At 40.0% G+C, this 20,978-nt stretch overlaps 1 long non-coding RNA gene across 2 annotated transcripts in view; it reads right to left on the reverse strand.

Moving 5' to 3' along the window:
• Positions 1 to 19,722, reverse strand: part of LOC129643374 (uncharacterized) — a 132,156-nt gene extending 112,434 nt beyond the window's left edge. For both annotated transcript variants that reach the window (XR_008710255.1, XR_008710254.1), the window contains exon 1: positions 18,636 to 19,722. This is a non-coding gene — a long non-coding RNA (uncharacterized LOC129643374). The remainder of the gene's footprint in view (positions 1 to 18,635) is intronic.
• Positions 19,723 to 20,978: the final 1,256 nt, after the last annotated feature.

Genomic DNA, 20,978 nt, shown 5'->3' on the forward strand with positions numbered 1-20,978 from the left:
GAGAATTATTCATGATTCAAAATTATTTTAAAATTTGTACTGTGCATGTGTGCGCAATTGCTCAGTCATGTCAGATTCTTTGTGGCCCCACAGACTGTAGCCCACCAAGCTCCTCTTTTCATGGAATTTTTTAGGTAAGAATACTGGAATGGGTTGCCATTTTCTCCTCCAGAAAACGTGTACTAGACTTTCATGTGACAGTCATTCAGTCATGTCCGACTCTTTGCAGCCCCATGGACTATACAGTCCATGGAATTCTGCAGGCCAGAATACTGGAGTGGGTAGCCTTTCCCTTCTCTGGGGGATCTTCCCAACCCAGGGATCGAACCCAGGTCTTCCACATTGCAGGCAGATTCTTTACCAGCTAAGCCACCAGGGAAGCCCAAGAAGACTGGAGTGGGTAGCCTATCCCTTCTCCAGGGGATCTTCCCAACCCAGGAATCGAACCAGGGGTCTCTTGCATTGCAGGCAAATTCTTTATCAACTTAGCTATCAGGGAAGCATAGATCAAATAGCCAAAATACTTGGTGACTTGATCATTTAGGGTTCTAATAAAGAGTGTAAATATTGAGGGCCCTTTGTGTCCCTTGAATTTATTAGTGACTGACTATGCCTGCATTGGAGAAGGCAATGGCATCCCACTCCAATACTGTTGCCTGGAGAATCCCATGGATGGAGGAGCCTGGTGGGCTGCAGTCCATGGGGTCGCTAAGAGTCGGACACAACTGAGCGACTTCACTTTCACTTTCCACTTTAATGCATTGGAGAAGGAAATGGCAGCCCACTCCAGTGTTCTTGCCTGGAGAATCCCATGGACGGAGAAGGCTGGTGGGCTGCAGTCCATGGGGTTGCACAGAGTCGGACACGACTGAAGCGACTTAGCAGCAGCAGCAGCAGCATGCCTGCATGCTAAGTCGTTTACGTTGTACCCTACTCTTTGGGACCTCATAGACTGTAGCCCACCAGGCCCATCTGCCCATGGACTTCTCCAGGCAAGAATATTGGAGTGGGTTTCCAAGCCCTCCTCCAGGGGATCTTCCCAACCCAGGGACTGAACGCACGTCTCCTATGCCTCCTGTATTAGCAGGTGGGTTCTTTACCACTAGTGCCACCTGGGAAGACCATACTTCAACATAAGAATCACAGATTTTTAGCTGTTCTAGCAAGGGAGTCATGTGAGTGTGGGAAGAGACGACCTCACTGAGGAAATGACACTGAAGATGACACTAGCCCTCAAAAGTTGGGAGTTTCCCAGTAAACAGTGAAGGGGGAGCACTCTTGGCAGAGTATTTCATCAAGATCCCTGGATTCAAGTCCTCGAGGTCAGGAAAACTAGAGTGGGTTTGAGGAACTGAAAAGTGTTCAGTATGCCAAGAATGTGATGTACGAAGGGGAAAAAAAATTACACTGTAGGAATGAAAATCTGTAGGAGTCAGCCACTGTGAGGCTTTGTCAGACATTTTAAAACAATTAGATTTCCTTTCCCAAGATATAGAAGAAAAACCTACGTTTGGATATGTGTATTTCTTCTACATTTTTCTTTTAGTTTATATTTATATTTTAATGACCTTATTGTTTCTTTATGTTTAAGAATGGGTTTAAATATTTAAGAATAATAACATATCTACCACCTATTAACATACATTCCATATTAAGTAATGTAAAGAAAATGTCACTGGCCTCTCTAAATGCAAGTTCAAATGACTGCCTTGAACAATTAATAGAATAGATCTCTCTATATTAAAAGGATAGTTTAGCTGCCTCAGCAGTAATGTATCTTCTCCTTAAAATCATTTGACACTTGGCAATCCTGGCAGCAAGAATACACAGAAGAACTGTACAAAAAAGATCTTCACGACCCAGATAATCACAATGGTGTGATCATTCACCTAGAGCCAGATATCCTGGAATGTGAAGTCAAGTGGGCCTTAGAAAGCATCACTACGAACGAAGCTAGTGGAGGTGATGGAATTCCAATTGAACTTTTCAAATCCTGGAAGATGATGCTGTGAAAGTGCAGCACTCAATATGCCAGCAAATTTGGAAAACTCAGCAATGGCCATAGGACTGGAAAAGGTCAGTTTTCATTCCAATCCCAAAGAAGGGCAATGCCAAGGAATGCTCAAATTACCTCACAATTGTACTCATCTCACACACTAGTAAAGTAATGCTCAAAATTCTCCAAGCCAAGCTTCAGCAATATGTGAACTGTGAACTTCCAATGTTCAAGCCGGTTTTAGAAAAGGCAGAGGAACCAGAGAGAAAATTGCCAACATCCACTGGATCATCAAAAAAGCAAGAGAGTTTCAGAAAAACATCTATTTCTGCTTTATTGACAATGCCAAAGCCTTTGACTGTGTGGATCACAATAAACTGTGGAAAATTCTGAAAGAGATGGTAATACCAGACCACCTGACCTGCCTCTTGAGAAACCTGTATACAGGTCAGGAAGCAACAGTTAGAAATGGTCATGGAACTGGTTCCGGACTGGTTCCAAATAGGAAAAGGAGTTCATCAAGGCTATATATTGTCACCCTGTTTATTTAACTTATATGCAGAGTACATCATGAGAAACGCTGGACTGGAAGAAGCACAAGCTGGAATCAAGATTGCCAGGAGAAATATCAATAACCTCAGGTATGCAGATGACACCACCCTTATGGCAGAAAGTGAAGAAGAACTAAAAAGCCTCTTGATGAAAGTGAAAGAGGAGAGTTTAAAAGTTGGCTTAAAGCTCAAGATTCAGAAAACGAAGATCATGGCATCCGGTCCCATCACTTCATAGGAAATAGATGGGGAAACAGTGGAAACAGTGTCAGTCTTTATTTTGGGGGGCTCCAAAATCACTGTAGATGGTGATTGCAGCCATGAAATTAAAAGACGCTTACTCCTTGGAAGGAAAGTTATGACCAACCTAGATAGCATTTTGGAGAAGGAAATGGCAACCCACTCCAGTGTTCTTGCCTGGAGAATCCCATGGACGGAGAAGCCTGGTAGGCTGTGGTCCATGGGGTTGCACAGTCGGACATGACTGAAGCGACTTAGCAGCAGCAGATAGCATTTTAAAAAGAAGAGACATTACTTTGCCAACAAAGGTCCGTCTAGTCAAGGCTATGGTTTTTCCAGTGGTCATGTATGGATGTGAGAGTTGGACTGTGAAGAAAGCTGAGCACCGAAGAATTGATGCTTTTGAACTGTGGTGTTGGAGAAGACTCTTGACAATCCCTTGGACTGCAAGGAGATACAACCAGTCCATTCTAAAGGAGATCAGTACTGGGTTTGCATTGGAAGGCTGATGCTGAGACTGAAACTCCCAATACTTTGGCCACCTCATGCGAAGAGTTGACTCATTGGAAAAGACCCTGATGCTGGGAGGGATTGGGGGCAGGAGGAGAAGGGGACGACAGAGCATGAGATGGCTGAATGGCATCACCGACTCGATGGACATGAGTTTGGGTAAACTCCAGGAGTTGGTGATGGACAGGGGGCCTGGCGCGCTGCGATTCATGGGGTCGCAAAGAGTTGGACACAACTGAGCGACTGAACTGAACTGAACTGATTCTGATGTAATTAGTCCTCTACATTTATTGACTCATTAATGAGCCTTTCAATAGTGATTAAAGATGTTTTGCTTTGCAAGGAATTATCTCTTTTGATGTATCTTTTACCAAAATAATCTTCAAACATCTAACATACAATATAAGATAACCCCAATTTCAAGACTTTATAACCAATGCTCATAAAGACAATTTTATCAAAAAGCTCTTTTTAGAATATTTTCTTCTCCAGTAAATGGCCCAAGTGGAAGAATTTGGTACTACTTCAATAAATTTTATTTATACTAAAAAGTCTATAGACCAAAGAGGCATTCACCCTACTTGAATCCTTACTAATCAGATTATTTATTATAAATGTCATTTTTGTTCATCATATCTGCTTGCTGTTATTGCTGTTGTTGTTTTATAACATTATTTTTCAAAGACTTTAGGAAAATTCAAAATGGTATGAGATGGGTAGGAATGTATAAGCAGTCATATTGAGAAATAAAAATGAGAACAAGTTACATCCATTGCTGGGAGAATCTCACTGTGGGATGGAAGAACAGACAGGCCATTGCTATTTCTCATTACATTTACTAAAAGTGGATTTTATATGAATCTACCCTATGTATATTTTCCCAATCCTCCCTTAGCTTATATCTCCAGGACTAGAAATTGTTGAGAAGAAAAGAGGAAGAAGGAGAAGAGGCCGAATAAAGAGAAGAGTTTCACTAATTCCTTTGTCCAGGATGTATTTTAGTAACTTACTAAGAAGTTTGTGTATTTCCTAGGATAGAATCCTTAGAAGATGCCTAATAATGAGATCTGGAGCTTCTGGATAAGTACCAATAATGCCACTGGGCAGGCATGTCTTGGTCTGAATTAACATTCCAGAAAAAGCCTTATTCTCTTTAAGTAAGGCATTATTCACTACATCATTTATGAAATGGATGGTAGCATCCACACACCTACTTTATTATTACAGAAAATGTTGAGATTTGGCAGAATTCCTACCTTCTGCTGCTTTTAGGAAAAAACTGAGGAATAAGATGGAGGAGAAAGATATATAGATGGAAATTAAAATTTGGCTTTATTTTTATAAGCTTTTTGGAAAATATGGATCTAGGTCTATAATCAAAAGGCTTACTATCTTCCCTCCTCCCACACTACCACCATCCATAAGACACATAGATACTTTATACTTGAGGAAGTCCAGCAAAGAAAATTTTGAATCTGAAGAACAGATGCACTTATCCAAAACTGGTCACTCACCCTGGCCTAGGGCAATGAGAGAAGGAAAAGCAAATTAAGCCCAGGGTACAATAAAGAAAACAGATCCAGATGCCACTTATCAATTAAGAAACTCACTTCATCTCATGTATTGAAATGAACAGCGGGTGGGGCAAGAGGCCAAAGTGTCTTTGGTCTTCTTTTTTTTCTTTTAGCCTGCATGCTCAGTGGTGTCTGACTCTTCACAAAAATCTCTCCACATAAAAATATGCAGCAAGTGGAAAGAAGATTAAACTCATCTGAGGCCTAAACAGTATATCCCAAGAATTCTCCAGATGTTAAAAATTAAGGAACCATAAGATTGTGTCCACTTTCAGTTCAGTTCAGTTGCTCAGTCATGTCCGACTCTTTGCGACCCCATGGACTGCAGCACGCCAGGCTTCCCTGTCCATCCCAGAGCTTGCTCAAACTCATGTCCATTGAGTCAGTGATGCCATCCAATCATCTCATCCTCTGTTGTCCCCTTCTCCTCCTGCCTTCAATCTTTCCAAGCATTTGGATCTTTTCCAAGGAGTCAGTTCTTGGCATCAGGTGGCCAAAGTACTGGAGTTTCAGCTTCAGCATCAATCCCTCCAGTGAATAGTCAGGACTGATGTCCTTTAGGATGAACTGGTTTGATCTCTTTGTGTCCACTTTAGGTCATCAAAATTCATAATCAAGATTTGATTTATATTAATTCCCCAAAGAACTCTCCTAGGTATTGTATACCATTATTTAAAACACTGTACTGTATCTCCAAGCAAGAGTACTGGAGAATCTTGCCTGGAGAATCCCATGGAGGGAGGATCCTGGTAGGCTACAGTCCACGGGGTCGCAAAGAGTTGGGCACGACTGAGCAACTTCACTTCACTTCACTGTATCTCCAGGATTCAGGAAAAGGAAGGAAAAGCCTCTTCTGTACTTTTTCTAACTTGCTCACAAACAATGATGTATTTAAATAGTTAATATTAATTTTCTCATCATAAAATTTATATTCACTAAGAGGAAAAAAACTAGAATTTCATCAAAAAGTAAAATGTAACATAAGCCAAAATTTATTTCCTAATAAAAACATAATTCAGTATTTAAGCTGATGAGTCACTAGTTCTGTAGCCGCTGTGGATTTATTTCATGTAACATTTTCATATAAATAGCTGGCATTTTGAATGGTATTCATGATGCAATCTTAGCATACCTTCTCCTCTTTACTTCACATTTTCCAGTGTGAGTGAAAGTCACTCAGTTTTATCTGACTCTTTGCAACCCTATGGACTATATAGTCCATGGAATTCTCCAGGCCAGAATACTGGAGTAAGCTGTTCCCTTCTCCACAGGATCTTCCCAACACAGGGGTCAAACCCAGGTCTCCCTCATTGCAGGCAGATTCTTTACCACCTGAGCTACCAAGGATGCCTTCCATCTATTCACTATTCTCTCCTTGAATGTGAAAAATATAAATTTATAAAATTTAAGATATCAAATAAGTGTTGACTATTTAATTTCAAGAGCTCCCTGGGTCAGGAAGACCCCCTGGAGGAAGGCGTGGCAACCCACTCTAGTATTCTTGCCTGGGAAATCCCATGGACAGAGGAGCCTGGTGAACTACAGTCCACAGTGTTGCAAAGAGTCGGACACAACTGAAGCAACTTAGCACACACACACATTTAATTTCTAAATTACCATAAAGCAGTCCACAATTATAATTTATGCAATGGAATTATCTATTTTTTTCTTTTGATAACTTAAGAAACAAATGAATGTTTAAGATATAATGAATATGAGAAGAAAATTATTCAAGATCTTGACATTTAAAACAACTAATTACCCTTTTAGGGCTCTCCTGGTGGTTCAGTAGTAAAGAATCCACCTATCAATGGAAGTCCGACTCTTTGCAACCCCATGGACTGTAGCCTACCAGGCTCCTCAGCCCATGGACTTTTCAATGGAGGAGGCACAAGAGACACAGATTCAATCCCTAGATCAGAAAGATTCCCTGAAATAGGAACTGGCAACCCACTCCAGTATTCTTGCTGGTAAGTGCCATGGACAGAGGATCCTGGTGGGCTACTGTCTGTGGGGTCACAAACAGTCAGACAAAAATGAGTAACTGAGTACATTTACTGTTTTCTGCTGGGAGCCGGCATATTGCATATTGAGTGCATATTGCATATTGCATATTGAGTGCAGCACTTTCCACAGCATCATCTTTCAGGATCTGGAATAGCTCAACTGGAATTCTATCACTGCCGGGAGCAGGAGCTCCACCCATGGCAAAGGTCATGAGGAAGGAGGCTCGGCATACGCAAAGGCCGGATAGAGCCTCAGGAGTCCCCCTGGAAATTCTCGAGCATCTACCCCCAAACCAGAGTCTGCCTACTTTCTGCTTTGTGCTCTCACCAACACCTCTGACTTCACAGGGGGGCTGGCCCCCACTACCTCTCTCTGAAAAAAGAGTTAGCTTACAGCTCCAGTTAATAATTCCTGGGTGTGACAGTGTTTCAACCTACAAACTCCTTTGGATATCCTCTAGCCTGCCTGAATAGGTTTTTCCGGCCACATGTGATTGTTCAGAGCCTCCCAACTGTGAGAGGCAGGAGATGTTCTAAACTGTCTAAACACAGATTCCTTTGAGTAGTTAAAAGATTGATTAGAAATTGTATTGGTTATTTTTTATTCTTTAATCCATTCTTCTTTGTTTGTTTATCTGTACCCATGCTCTACCCTCCCCCCATGACTGAGTACCAATGACATCATGTGGCTTTTGCAATTCTTCACCACCACCACCAACCCCCCTTTAAATCCTTAAATGGACAGCCAGACCAAGCAGAGCAGCTCCTGATCCTCAAACCTCAGCTACAGGAATGGTGCCCCCTGACCACTCTGGAGCACTGTTCTGGGACTCAAGGTGACGGGAATGGAGAGAGGGAGACAAAGGATCCTCACAGGTCAGGGGTTGAGGAAGCGGCAAATGAGCCTTAAGAAATAGCTTTTAAATAATCAAAGAAAAAGCAGAAAAAACAAATGGGAAATAGGGGGAAAGGGAAGAGGTTGCACTCCCAGCCACAGGGGATTCTTAAGATTTTTCTACATCCTGTATATTTCTTCTCAAACCCCCCCAAATGTCCTTAAATGTTTAATAAACACTGACATTTCCAGAAAAAAAAAAAAAAAAGAAATTGTATTGGTGAAGGGTTTTTCACTTTTTGGGCCAATGTTTGCTGCTAAGTCTCCATACTCCTTACCTACTGTGTCCTTGGCAGTGTATTGATTGATATAATGGGTGTATAGAAATGTAAGTAGCAGCCTCAATGTTTGTAACCTTGGACCCTTGAGTTAATTCTTTTCTTGATTGAGCCCACCTCACCTTTGCCCTATAGGAATGCAGCTTTGTCCAATGCTTTTTTGGAGGCTGGTGCCTGACTTTGGAATAATCACCTTTAGAGAAAAATGAGTTTCTTAAAATGTTAACAGGCCTCCTGGCCAGAAGATGATGTAAATCACCTGAACTTTTGCATATGATAAGTTTGAAAGCCTGGCTTCGATTAGGATCAGGAACTGCTGTCCTTGCATGACTCCCCCCCTTCCCCAATTATCCTCTATGCACAACTTAAGGTATAAAAACTACTTTGGAAAATGAAGTGTGGGACTTGTTCATCGAAACTTGGTCTCCCCATGTCACTCTCTCTCTCAAATTCTGGCTGAGTCTCCATCTGGAGCGCGGAACCCGCCATGCTTGCTAATTATGCCTGGGCTTCTAAGATCCGACCGGGGAGGCCTCAGTGTCTCCTCTCCTTCGGGAGAATGGAAGGACACCTGCGGCCTACGTAAGTGGTGCAAACTTCTTGTCTTGAAGTTTTATTGGTCTCCCGCGTAAACCAAGCTACTCAGCCTCTTTTCTCCACTGAATTTTCCTACTGAGCTATCCTCATTCTATTACTCTTTATATCCTTAATTAACGTTTAATTAAGCAGTTGTTTCCTGATCCTCGCCTACGCCGTCTCTCCTTCGAATACCCTGGATCAGCCGGGGCTGGACCCCGGCAGTTTTCAACGTATGAATTGGAAGGTTTCAGGGGAGCAACAGCTTAATTTAATCATGTTGACCAAAATAATCAATTGACACTTTTAAAAGAGGCAACTTAAACAGATACCCTAGGTGTCCACATTCCTGGACTTTATCATTTTCTGGACAGTTACAAAAACACTGTTGATGGCTCTTGACAAGCTATGCACTCTGGAGCATAAAGAACCTTTATTTTTAAAGGTCTTTTGATTTCTAAAGTTGAAAGACATTAAGTAACAATCACTGAGTTCTGAAATGACACAGGCAGCAGGTGCATGGGAATCATCAGTGAGAATAAGATAAAGATTTCTTCTTCCATCTAAGATGAAAGCCCTAAGTGATGAGAAATTCTAAATGAACTCTGCTCTGACCTCATTAGCTACCATTTCGTAAATATTTATTGGGTATCACAAGAGGAAGGAAAAAGGGAATTCAAAGCTGACAATGCATAGGTCTTCCTTCATTAAAAATAATAATAATAATAATGGCTCAGTCATGTCTGACTCTTTATGACCCCATGGACTGTAGCACTCCAGGCTCCTCTGTCTATGGAATTCTCCAGGTAAAAATACTTGAGTGGGTAGCCATTCCCATTAGGTTTACCCCAATTTTGTTGGAGGTAAATATGATAAATAACAGTATCATAGAAATGGTACTCCACAACAGGCACCAATAATGTGTTTTGTGTTGTATCTCTGATTTTTTTAAACAAGGCTTGGAAGGGTACTTAGAAAACTAGTTATCTGGAGAAAGGACTAGCTCCCAAATGTGAGCCATCCTCTAGAATGAGAGGCTGGTTAGGGGATTAGGGATTGATTTTGTATTAGGGGTTGACGGTATTAGTTGGCTGACAGAGATTTCAACAAGTAAGAACACACGATTTAATTATAATGGTTGAGATAGACATGATACCATAAAACTCCTAGAAGAGAACATAGGCAAAACATAATCTGATATAAACTGTATCAATGTTTTCTAAGGTCGGTCTACCAAGGCAAGAGAAACAAAAGCAAAAATAGGGTGTTCCCTGGTTGCCTAATGGTTAGGATTCCAGACTTTCACTGCCACAGCCCAGGTTCACTCCCAAGTTGGGGAACTGAGATTCTGCAAGCCACACAGTGTGGCCAAAATAAATAAATAAATAAAAGCAAAAATAAACAAATGGGGCCTTATCAAACTTACAAGCTTTTGTACAGCAATGCGTTAGTCACTCAGTCATGTCTGACTCTTTGTGACCCAATGGACTGTAGCCCATCAGGCTCCTATGTCCATGGAATTCTCTAGGCAAGAATACTGGAGTAGGTTGCCATTTCCTTCTCCAGGGGATCTTCCCAACCCAGGGATTGAACCCAGGTCTCCTGCATTGCAGGCAGATTGTTTATTGTCTGAGCCACCAGGGAAGCCCTTTGTACAGCAAAGGAAACCATAAACAAAATGAAAAGACAATCTGTGGACTGGGAGAAAATATTTGCAAATGATATGACCAACAAGGGCTTAATTTCTAAAGCTTAATTTCTTAATTTCTAAAGCAAGGGCTTAATTTCAAACAATTCAAAAGCAACAAAAAAAAAAAAAAAAAAAAAAAACACCCAATAAGAAATAAATGGGAAGAAGATTTAAATAGACATTTCTCCAAAGAAGACACACAGGTGTCAAATAGGCATATGGAAAGACACTCAACATCACTAATTATATGAAAAATGCAAATCAAAACTACAGTGAGGTACCACCTCACACCAGTCAAAATGGCCATCATTTAAAAGTCTACAAATAAAAATGCTAGAGAGGATGTGGAGGAAAGGAAACCCTCCTACTGTGTTGGGAATATAAGAGCAGCTACTATATAGAACAATAAGGAGGTTCCTTAAAAAATCAAAATTTTAATAGAGTCTCCATATGATCCTGAAATCCCACTTGTGAGCATATACCCAGACAAAACTGTAATTTGAAAAGATAAATATATGCCAATATCCACAGAAGCACTGTTTACAATAGGCAAGACATAGGAACTGCCTAAATTTCCATCAACAAATGAACGGATAAAGATGTGGTATATGTGTATATGTATATACATATATATATCTCCATTTATCTGTGTGTGTATATATACATACACACACACACCATATATATATAGTGGAATATTAGTCATAAAAAAGAATGAAATAATGCCATTTGCAGCAACATGGAGGGACCTAGAGATTATCATAGTAAGCAAAGTACATCAGGAGGAGAAAGAAATATACTATATTGTATCATCTGTAGAATCTAAAATATGACACAAAAAAACTTATCTGTGAAACAGAAACACTCAGAGACACAGAGAACAGACCTGTAGCTGCCAAGTGGGAGCAGGGTGGGGGAGGGCTGGATTGGAAATTTGGGATTAGCAGATGCAAACTATTCTATATATGTATAACTGAATAACTTTGCTATACACCAGAAACCAACACAACATTATAAATTAAGTATACTTCAGTATAATAAATTTTAAAAGAAAACAAATACAATCATTGAGGCACAGAGCCAACACAAATGATCTAATCTTAGAAGCAGAAGCATATGCGGGTAAATGTACAGGGAAAGCCAGACAGTAACAAGTAATACAGGAGAGGTGACGCTAAACAGAGCAAGGAGACGGGCAGGCAGAATGTGGGGCACTGCACAATGCAAGCTATCAAGATCCTAAACCATGTGTGGGATTCAGAGCACCTGATCTTCCTTGAGAAACAGGCAATAGAAGGCAGGTCTCAGACCTTGAACGACCGCCCTGTCGGTGCCCCTGAAGGCCTATTCCTGGAAATGGCACTTGAAGCTAGAACCGGATCTATCAATCCAAGTTTTCAACAGACTGAAGTACACCGTGCCTATTGGCGGGAAGGTTCTGGATAGGGTTTCTAAGTCTAAAAGAAGAAATTCTTCTTCTAAAAGAAGAATTAGGACAATCTAATTTTTAATAAAAGGAAACTATAGGTAAAATGATTATCTGCCTCTCAGTTTGGAACCAGGACCAAATGCAAACAAAAGCACATCAATTCCAGCCACCTTTCATGCAAAGGAGGAAGAAACCAGGTACCAGGTATGATGTATAACATTTGAGTTTTATACAAAGCCATTCTACATACACAGAGGAGATAGAGGATCATGGAAAAAGAAATTATTAACACCAAACTATTAACACCAAAAAAAGCATGAATGGCCAGGAACTGGATAAACCCCTGGCTTTAAATAGCAGAGGAAACTGAAAGGGAAAAGCTATGGGTAACTGTAAATGCTGGAAAGAAAACACACGTTCCCAAGGGACCTGAACGAAAGACAGGATGGCCTCTAAAGCGTCTGGGACAAAGTCCAATGTGGGGGGAAGGGGCTCCAAACAATTTCACACCACGTGATTTCCCAGTATCAGTTGGGTATCCAACATGCTAAGTCGCTTCAGTCATGTCTGACTCTGTGACTCTGTGGACCGTAGCCTGCCAGGCTCCTCTGTCCATAGGATTCTCCAGGCAAGAATACTGGAGTGGGTAGCCATTTTATTTTCCAGGGGATCTTCCAGACCGAGGGATCTAACCCAGGTCTCCTGCATTGCAGGCGGATTCTTTACCATCTGAACCACGAGGGGAGTGTGTTGTGGGAAGCCCCAGTTCTGACACAGTCTACCCAGAGATAGAGCATCAGATTCCACAGGTATCAGCATCAGTCACATAAGACTGCTCACTGCCTGCCTTCAGATGCCAGTCATCATTCCAGGTTACCACCCATGCTTTGGGCCAACTATAGATTAGAGGTTCCCACCACCCCTTGCTGAGGTGTGATTAATTTGTGAGTAGTTCACAGAATTTAGGAAACTACTTACCAGATGACTAGTTCATTACAAAGTGTATATTAAAGGATATAAATCAATAGCCAAAGAAGCACATAGGGCAAAGTATGTAGGAAGGGGCACATGGCTTCTATACTCTCTGATCACAACACACTCCCCTAATCTTCACATATTCTCCAACCTGGAAGCCTTCCAAACACTGTCCTTTGGGGTTTCTATGAAATTCCAACTATTTCAGGAAGTGTGCCAGAAATTTGCCCAAGGACCAAATGTACATTTCTTATAATCACAAGGTCACTCATACCTCATGACGGAGAAATTTAGCCATGAATGCTTCCTGATGTTGATATTGGAGCACAGGCAGATTTTTAGAAAAATTCCTGTAACTGTTCAGGACAAACATCATTTTCACATAGACATTGGTCCATTCATGGGTTCTGAATGGACCTAGATTGAACTATGGAATTAAATGACCATCTGATTTGTGTCAAGCAACAAGGTAGGCATTGGTCCTTGAATAGTCCTTGAGTATTTGAATATTGATTGATTAACTGACTGATTGACCCTGGACCACTAGAAATATGTTTAAGAAAGATTCCAGTTTCAGGAAGAATAAAGACTATCTTTGTACTTCTTTAATCCCAACCATACATCTCCTATTGAAAGGAGAGGTATGTGCACAAGTAGCAATAATATTGTTATGGGTAGAACACATTTTGAAGAACACAGTGGAGACTACTGGGCTCATCCAGTTCAGCAAATTTGAGAGCTTGAAATTAATCCAAGAGTCCCTAGCTGTGTAAGAAAACCCAGGCTCCTAGGAAGAAAATGAAGAGAAATTAAGGTCAAAATGTAAACACACCCTGCTGCTGCTGCTGCTAAGTCTCTTCAGTCGTGTCCAACTCTGTGCAGCCCCATAGACAGCAGCCCACCAGGCCCCTCCGTCCCTGGGATTCTCCAGGCAAGAACACTGGAGTGGGTTGCCATTTCCTTCTCCAATGCATGAAAGTGTAAAGTGAAGTTGCTCAGTCGTGTCTGACCCTCAGCAACCCCATGGACTGCAGCCTACCAGGCTCTTCCATCCATGGGATTTTCCAGGCAAGAGTACTGGAGTGGGGTGCCATTGCCTTCTCCAAACACACCCTAAGGCTACAATTAAGATACTCCACAAAAAAGAGGATATTATAGCATGTGCCAAGAAAGAAAAGACTTTTTTTTTTTTTTTAGTACAGAAAATTAAAAGGATAAGATTCACTTCTGGAATGTAGGTTTGTAGACCCTAAAAATATACTCCCTTATATTGTTAACAAGTGCACTTATATTGTTAACAAGTCCTACTTCAACTCTTTGGCACAAGTACCTAATTAACTGGAGAAATGAAACTTCCATGGTCAAAAGAAGCTATAATTATTTGCCAGCCACGTGAAGAAACATCTTTTCATTGCTGAGGGCAAACAGACTTCTTTGGGACTTTCTGCATCATCAGACACTAGAGCAAATGGAAATCATGGCTATCAGCAGCAACAGAAGCCCAGGCAGGAGTCACTCCAAGGAATTACTAAAACTAAACTGACTGCCTAAGGACTCACCCTACTTTAGGCCCTTTTCTCCTCTCACTGAAGTGCATTACCCTGACTCTACGAAAGATGATGGGAAAAGTCTGTGAGAAAATCCTGGAGTTGTGGATAAAACAATGAACAAGCAAAGCAACCAATTCAGACGCTATAATCCACATCTTCAGTACTTTACCTGTAGTTGAGGTGACCTGAGAAGTAAGAGCTAGACAAGTGAGGACTCAACCAACCTTCCATCAGCGTACATCAATCGAAAAGCCTTTTTAAACTCTAAGAAATATTAAGAGGTAAATAATCTTTCTTTCTTCCTGCCTCTGTTAAGCAGCTCTTGTGTACTCCTTCAAATTCCTCCTCTTAGTGATATCCACTGTGGCCCTAATTTGCAACTGTATTTCTACAATCACTGCCAAGATGAAACAACACGTTCTTCAGGGGACCTAAAGGAAGTTTAATTCAGATGAGTTATGGGCCTAAGTATATTGTCTGAAACCAGGAGTGCTAACTCTCCATCATTTCTTATCAAATCAGAGTCTGATAGATAATGACAGACATGCAGATATGAATCCCATAAAGCACACAAAATATTAAAATGTGTAAGAAATAATATTTTAATAATGATGTATATAAGAGCTAGAATTCCAATATTTCCCAGTTTTATGTTGCCAAAATCAGTCTCCTAAAATTATTTTCTTAAGTCTGAGCTTCCTTTGATAGCCATTTATGTGTGTGTCCAGTGTTTAACTGTCTGTTAATAAAATAATTAAGTATTTTTAAATTTGAGATGTCTTGGTCATATAACAATTAATTTTTCTTTTTGTAACAAGGTGACCCTGGGTCTTTCATGTATCCATGCTTTTTTTCTTCCCCTTTACTAATGTTCATTTTGTTCCTTTTCAATGTGATCTTCCTTTCATAACACAATGCTAGGCATTAGATAAAATGGTGAATAAGATGTGGACCCCGTGCTCAAGAAACTCGAAATCAAGCAGAAGAAACTGATGTGAAACCATCTACAAGTTAAGAATTAAAACAATTACATCATAAGGGTATAAATGATTTATAACAGAAGCCCAAAGGAAGGAGAGAATGACAGAGGTGAATTTGAACACTGAATAATCTGTCATTAAATATTAAAATAATCATAATGATGATGATATAAGAGGAAAGAATGGGGAAGAAGAGGAGAAGGAAAGGGAGAGGGAGAAGAAGAAAAAGAAGAGGAGAAAGATGAGAGGAAGCAAAGTAAAAGCACATACAGCAAAATAGAAAGATGTGGCTGGACCACATCTTGTGTGAAGAGATGAGATCGAGGTGAGACCAAATAGACCCCAGCACGTGGTGAATGCTGAATTTGAAACTAGTGAGTTTGATGAAAGTGAAAGTGAAAGTCTCTCAGTTGTGTCCAGCTCTTTGCGACCCCATGTACTGTATAGTCCATGGAATTCTCCAGGCCAGAGTACAGGAGTGGGTAGCCCCTCCCTTCTCCAGGGGATCTCCGGGGATTGAACCCAGGTCTCCCACATTGCAGCTGGATTCTTTACCAGCTTAGCCACCAGGGAACCTAAGAATACTGGAGTGGGTAGCCTATCCTTTCTCCAGCAGATCTTCAGGACCCACAAATCGAACCTGGGTCCCCTGCTTTGCAGGTGGATACTGTACCAGCTGAGCTACCAAGGAAGCCCAAGTGAGCTTGATATTTGTCATCAAACTGTTGGAAGACTTTGGAGGTTTGTAAGGTGGAGAATAACAGGATGCCCCATCTTATGTTTTAGGAAGAAACTTTATGACTGGAGACTGGGTGTGCATGTTTTGAGGAGGTCTACAAATTATTGCTAATTTAGGACAATGTAAATGTGGAATTTATAGTTTTAGAGATGTGATGTAGATAAACTTTTACAGATGAAATTAAAATGTAAGTTTAATAATTCTATGTATATTCTTTTCTGAAGTATGAGTCTAAATGAAGCAGAAATTTTCAAACTGTTGTTTACTGATTGTTTCCAGATGTTCTTGGCTTTTATCTTATTTGCCTACATGTAACAAAGGAAAGTGCTAAACAAGACCAGGGGGAAATCAGCAGTTGTGGACCTAACATATCTGTGGCACCATGTTTCATGTTTCAACACAGATCCAGGAAATCAGAAATAGATCACACAACACAAAAGTCCTTTAAGATATCCAGACAGACACTGATTATGTTAAACATATCACAAATGAAGCAGCAATGTTTATAGATGTTCAAAATTAGTTAAACCAGGAATTCCTTGTCTGGAAAATAATCCTTAACCTGGTAGAAACAAAGAATTCAAAACAAACCTTTTAAATAAACACTGAAACAGACTAGAACTAACTCTTACATAAAAGAAAACATTACCCACAAATAAGTGTACCTACTTACTCTGAAAAAGAAAAATAATCCCCTCTAGAATATAGCTACCAAGTCACTTCCCTTGAGCTCCCTAATAAATCAAACTATTGACTTTTATTTTTTAAACTAAAATAAATTTTCTTTGGTTTGGGCATTTTCATGTACACATTTTAAGTATGTATATGTGCATGCTTGTGTCTGTGTGTGTATTCCTTCTACAGCTAGTCTTTCTGCACTTTTAATTTCCTTTTATTCTTTTTGGATAAATGTCATGGCTTTTTTCAGGTCATTCACATGTAAAATATGAAACACATGTACCTATCATTCTCTAAATGTAATGGATTTGATACATAAAAGACAATCTTTTAATTTTATTCCAACTTCAAAGGTAGCTTTTCTCTCTTAAAGGAATTTCAAAACATGAATGTTATGTTAATTTGTACAATCTCTGATTTAACAAGTCTCTTGATTAAATGCTTTCACAGTCAAAGATGAATAACAGGGTGTGACTATGTACTCTGAATGCATTTTCCCATAACCGTGTGTGTTTGATTTTTTAGCAAGTTGTTTCCATGGATGGGAAAATAAAAGCTATTAAAAGATTAAATATAAAGTGATTTCACTTTAGCCAACTGCTCTTTATTTTTCTGGTGCTTTTCTCTAAGTATTATTGCAAAAGGTCATGAAGGAGTGAAATGAAAGTAGAGACATAAGAGAGATGGTGCAGCATGGGGGCTTATCTTCAGCTGTATTTTAGAGAGAAGCCATACAAAGATTGGGCTTCCCTGGTGGCTCAGATGGTAAAGAATCTGCCTGCAATGCAGGTGACCTGGGTTCGATCTCTGGGTTGGGAAGATCCCCTGGAGAAGGGCATGGCAACCCACTCTAGTATTCTTGCCTGGAGAATCCTATGGACAGTGAAGCCTGGCAGGCTACAGTCCATGGGGTTGCAAAGAGCTGGACACAACTGAGTGACTTTCACTTTCATACAAGATACAGAAGCCAGAGGCAGAGGAGAAAGAGGTCTTTTTCTGGTCAGAAAGATGATAACTATGATGGTACCAATTTCTGGAATTTTCCCAGTGTGACATTTTTCTATGTAAATACTAGTAAACTCTATCTGACAAGTAGATTAGCAACTTAGATTTGGGTTTTATCCAACTCAATGTTGGCACATAAACTCTGAAGTAAATAGCCACGGATGCCTGCAGTGGCACCCCTGGCATATACGACAGAATAAAAGAATGAATGAAGGAACACTTTTGTTAACACTTTTGAGAAGAATAAGATAAGGTTGAGTTGACTACCTTTCCAGGAAGGAAGCGTTACTTCTTAACAATTCTCACTAGATTTATTAACTGCAAGCTATGCTTGTGACAATGTAATTTATTTTCTCAAAGCTGTTTTTGTATTTCAAGGAAAGAAAATACTATTTTATAAACTGGGCAACTCTCCAGTTTTTCTGAGTTTCCTTTTAATGGTCACATCTGGCAATAACATAGGTCCCGTGCCCAGGTATTAATATTATGCATAATTACTCACAGATGGCCAATGAGCCACCCCGCCCCAGAGAGCACAGACAAATACTCTGGGTCAGCTTGCCCATCTGCAACAAACTTCTATAACACAACTCTAGAGAATCCATGTTTCAGGATCACTGCCCAAATCCACCTTCAGTTCCTGAGAAAACTGCTTTCAGATAAAAAATGGGAATAAATTAAAACTCTGACTTCTTATCCAGCATAATGAAATAGAATTGATTATATTCTCAATTCTTCATATTGGAATACAAAAGTTCAATTTATAAGGAAAAATTTTGCTATTTAGCTACTTATGCGCCTCAAAGGATAAATAAACCCAAAGATTTTAGGATAAGCTTAGATTACAACTTTGAGAAAGGATAAACATTCTTGATTTTCATTGTTGAGAAAAGTATAGAAAAAATTGCAAGTTATTTCCGCTTTCCCACGCCCTTAAAAATAGAACCCTATACACTTACTTACCCATTGATCTCTGAAGTAATCCAGCCCCACGTTGGGAACACCCAGAATTTATTGGTGTGGCTTGATCTACCCAGGACCAGGAAACTTCCTAGAAACTTCTATTCATGGAATTGAATTTGTCTTAATTCCAATTCTCTTTAACATCTCCAGCTCTTTTGATGCAGTCACATTAAAGACTGAAGAAGAAACAATAAAAACCTTAGGGGAAGCAAACACTAGCCCTTTTCTCTTCTTCAAATAAGTCCATTCACTGTTGTCTACTCGTTTCATAAGCTCTCATACACTGAGAATTTATCACCCAAAGCTTGTTTATATTTGAGAAGCTCTGTTACCATCCATTTGTCTTCCTTTAACAAAAACCATAGTAGCAACATAATCCCATCCCTAAGACATATTTTAAAGGTTTTGTTAAGAGATGTGTTTGTAGCCTCTTCACTGGTGATGGCTCTCAGGAATTAAAAATCACAGTTTAAGGACTGTGATGAGTTAGTAAATCAGACTTCTCTTTGCTCAGACGCAAGCATAAGGATCAGCTGGGGGTAGGTAAGTTAAATGATACTCTCTCCCTAGTCACTACTTCATTTACTGATCTTGTTTGAATACTTGCCCACAACATTTTCCCTGGACACCTCTGAAACGATTTTAAATAAGGATGCTTTTCCTCGAGCCATCTGGCAGCTTCCTGGAAAGCAACATTGCATGATGTCCATATTCAGAGATTGATTAGATTCACAGAGGAACCTTTCAAAGCTGGTCATTTACAACAAGATGCTCACTGCGGCCAAACTTGCTTTTAGGTAGCTCTAACTGAACTGATACTAATACAGGCAATCAGCACTTCAAAGTTAATGAGCTCAATTCACAGTAAAATAAAATAAAAAAAAAAAAAAGAAACAGTAAAAGTACAGGCCATAATAACATTGAAGTCTTGGGCAAAAGAACTTCCCCAAAAGGTGAACATTCAGATACAGGGTCCTGTTCACTCAATGAGCATTTATGGAGCACCCACTGTGTAGCAGACATTCCTAGGTACTGAGATTCCAAGGATGACAGAGACACGGACTTTGCACCCCCGAAGCTTATGATCTTATAACAGAGAGAGCCATATAAACAAATATATTGCAGTTTAGTTTGAAGGTTATTGAAATAATACATAAGTAAAACATGAAATATGAAGTTCTGAACTAATCCCAGTGGAAACCCAGCAAAAAGGAGAGTCCAAACAAGAGACATACATAAACACTATTTTTTGCAGACAAACTAGATGCGGGAGGTGTGGAGAGAAAAGCATCAGGTTTGGGAAACAGTACAGGGAGCAGGAAGAATACAGCAGAAGTGAAGGCTGGAGGAGAGATAGAGACTGAGGAGTCATTCAGTGCATCAGAAGGGGTTAAAGTCATGCAAAGAGGAACTAGTGTATTACCCTATAAGGAAAAGAAAAGACGAAGGACAGATTCTGAACCACACCAAGTTTTAGGGGATAACAGAATAAGAGCATCTGGTGAAGGAGACTGAAAAGCAACAGTTGGTGAGAAAGGCAACCAAAATATAGTGGCCATGGAGATGCCAAAAACAAAGTTTCAAAACAGGGAGCAGTCAATTGTATCAAATGTCTCAGAAAAGTTAAGATGGAGACTGAAAAATATTTCTTGGATTCAAATATTAAGAAAATGTTACTGGGCTTGGCCAGAGCAGTCAAGAGAGCCTTGAAATCAGTATCACAGGCTGGGCATTTCAATGTTTAGGAAGCCATTAATCATCTAACATAACCTTAACTGGAAAACTTAATAGATCACATTGGCTGAGAAACTGGAATATCTGTTTATCTAGTGATTCGTTTCAGCTTTTACACGGAAAAATTCAGGCTAGCTGCGAGAGACACTGCCTTGTCAACTTGCCCATTGTATTCTAAATCCAATACCTTAACTACCACCAGTGCTGCTGCGCAGGGTCTGGGGAAGGCTCTGTGGCCAGCATTAACCCTTTGTTTGCTGTATCATAGTCTAGGGTATCCCCTGAGGGGAAGGACTAGAGCTCTGGGTTGGAGAGGATGAAGTAGAGAGGATGTAGTAGCTTTTTTTAACCAACGATGTAGAAACATATTGATATTTTACCAACCTATAAGGTTATATCAGTATGTATATAGTGATTATCAACCCTCAGATAACTAGTAAACAAAGCTGATCACACAGATAATTTCAACTTGAAAGTGTTAGCTTTTTAACCCTAAAGTAGTAAGTGGTAACATATTTTTTTCAATGTACTTGTGTATCCTATATGCAATTTATACATACTGTATATGTTTTGCATTTTTTCAGAACACAACATGGTTTAGACAATGAA

The sequence above is a fragment of the Bubalus kerabau genome, chromosome 2 (assembly GCF_029407905.1).
Source record: "Bubalus kerabau isolate K-KA32 ecotype Philippines breed swamp buffalo chromosome 2, PCC_UOA_SB_1v2, whole genome shotgun sequence".
In the NCBI taxonomy this organism is placed as follows: domain Eukaryota; kingdom Metazoa; phylum Chordata; class Mammalia; order Artiodactyla; family Bovidae; genus Bubalus; species Bubalus kerabau.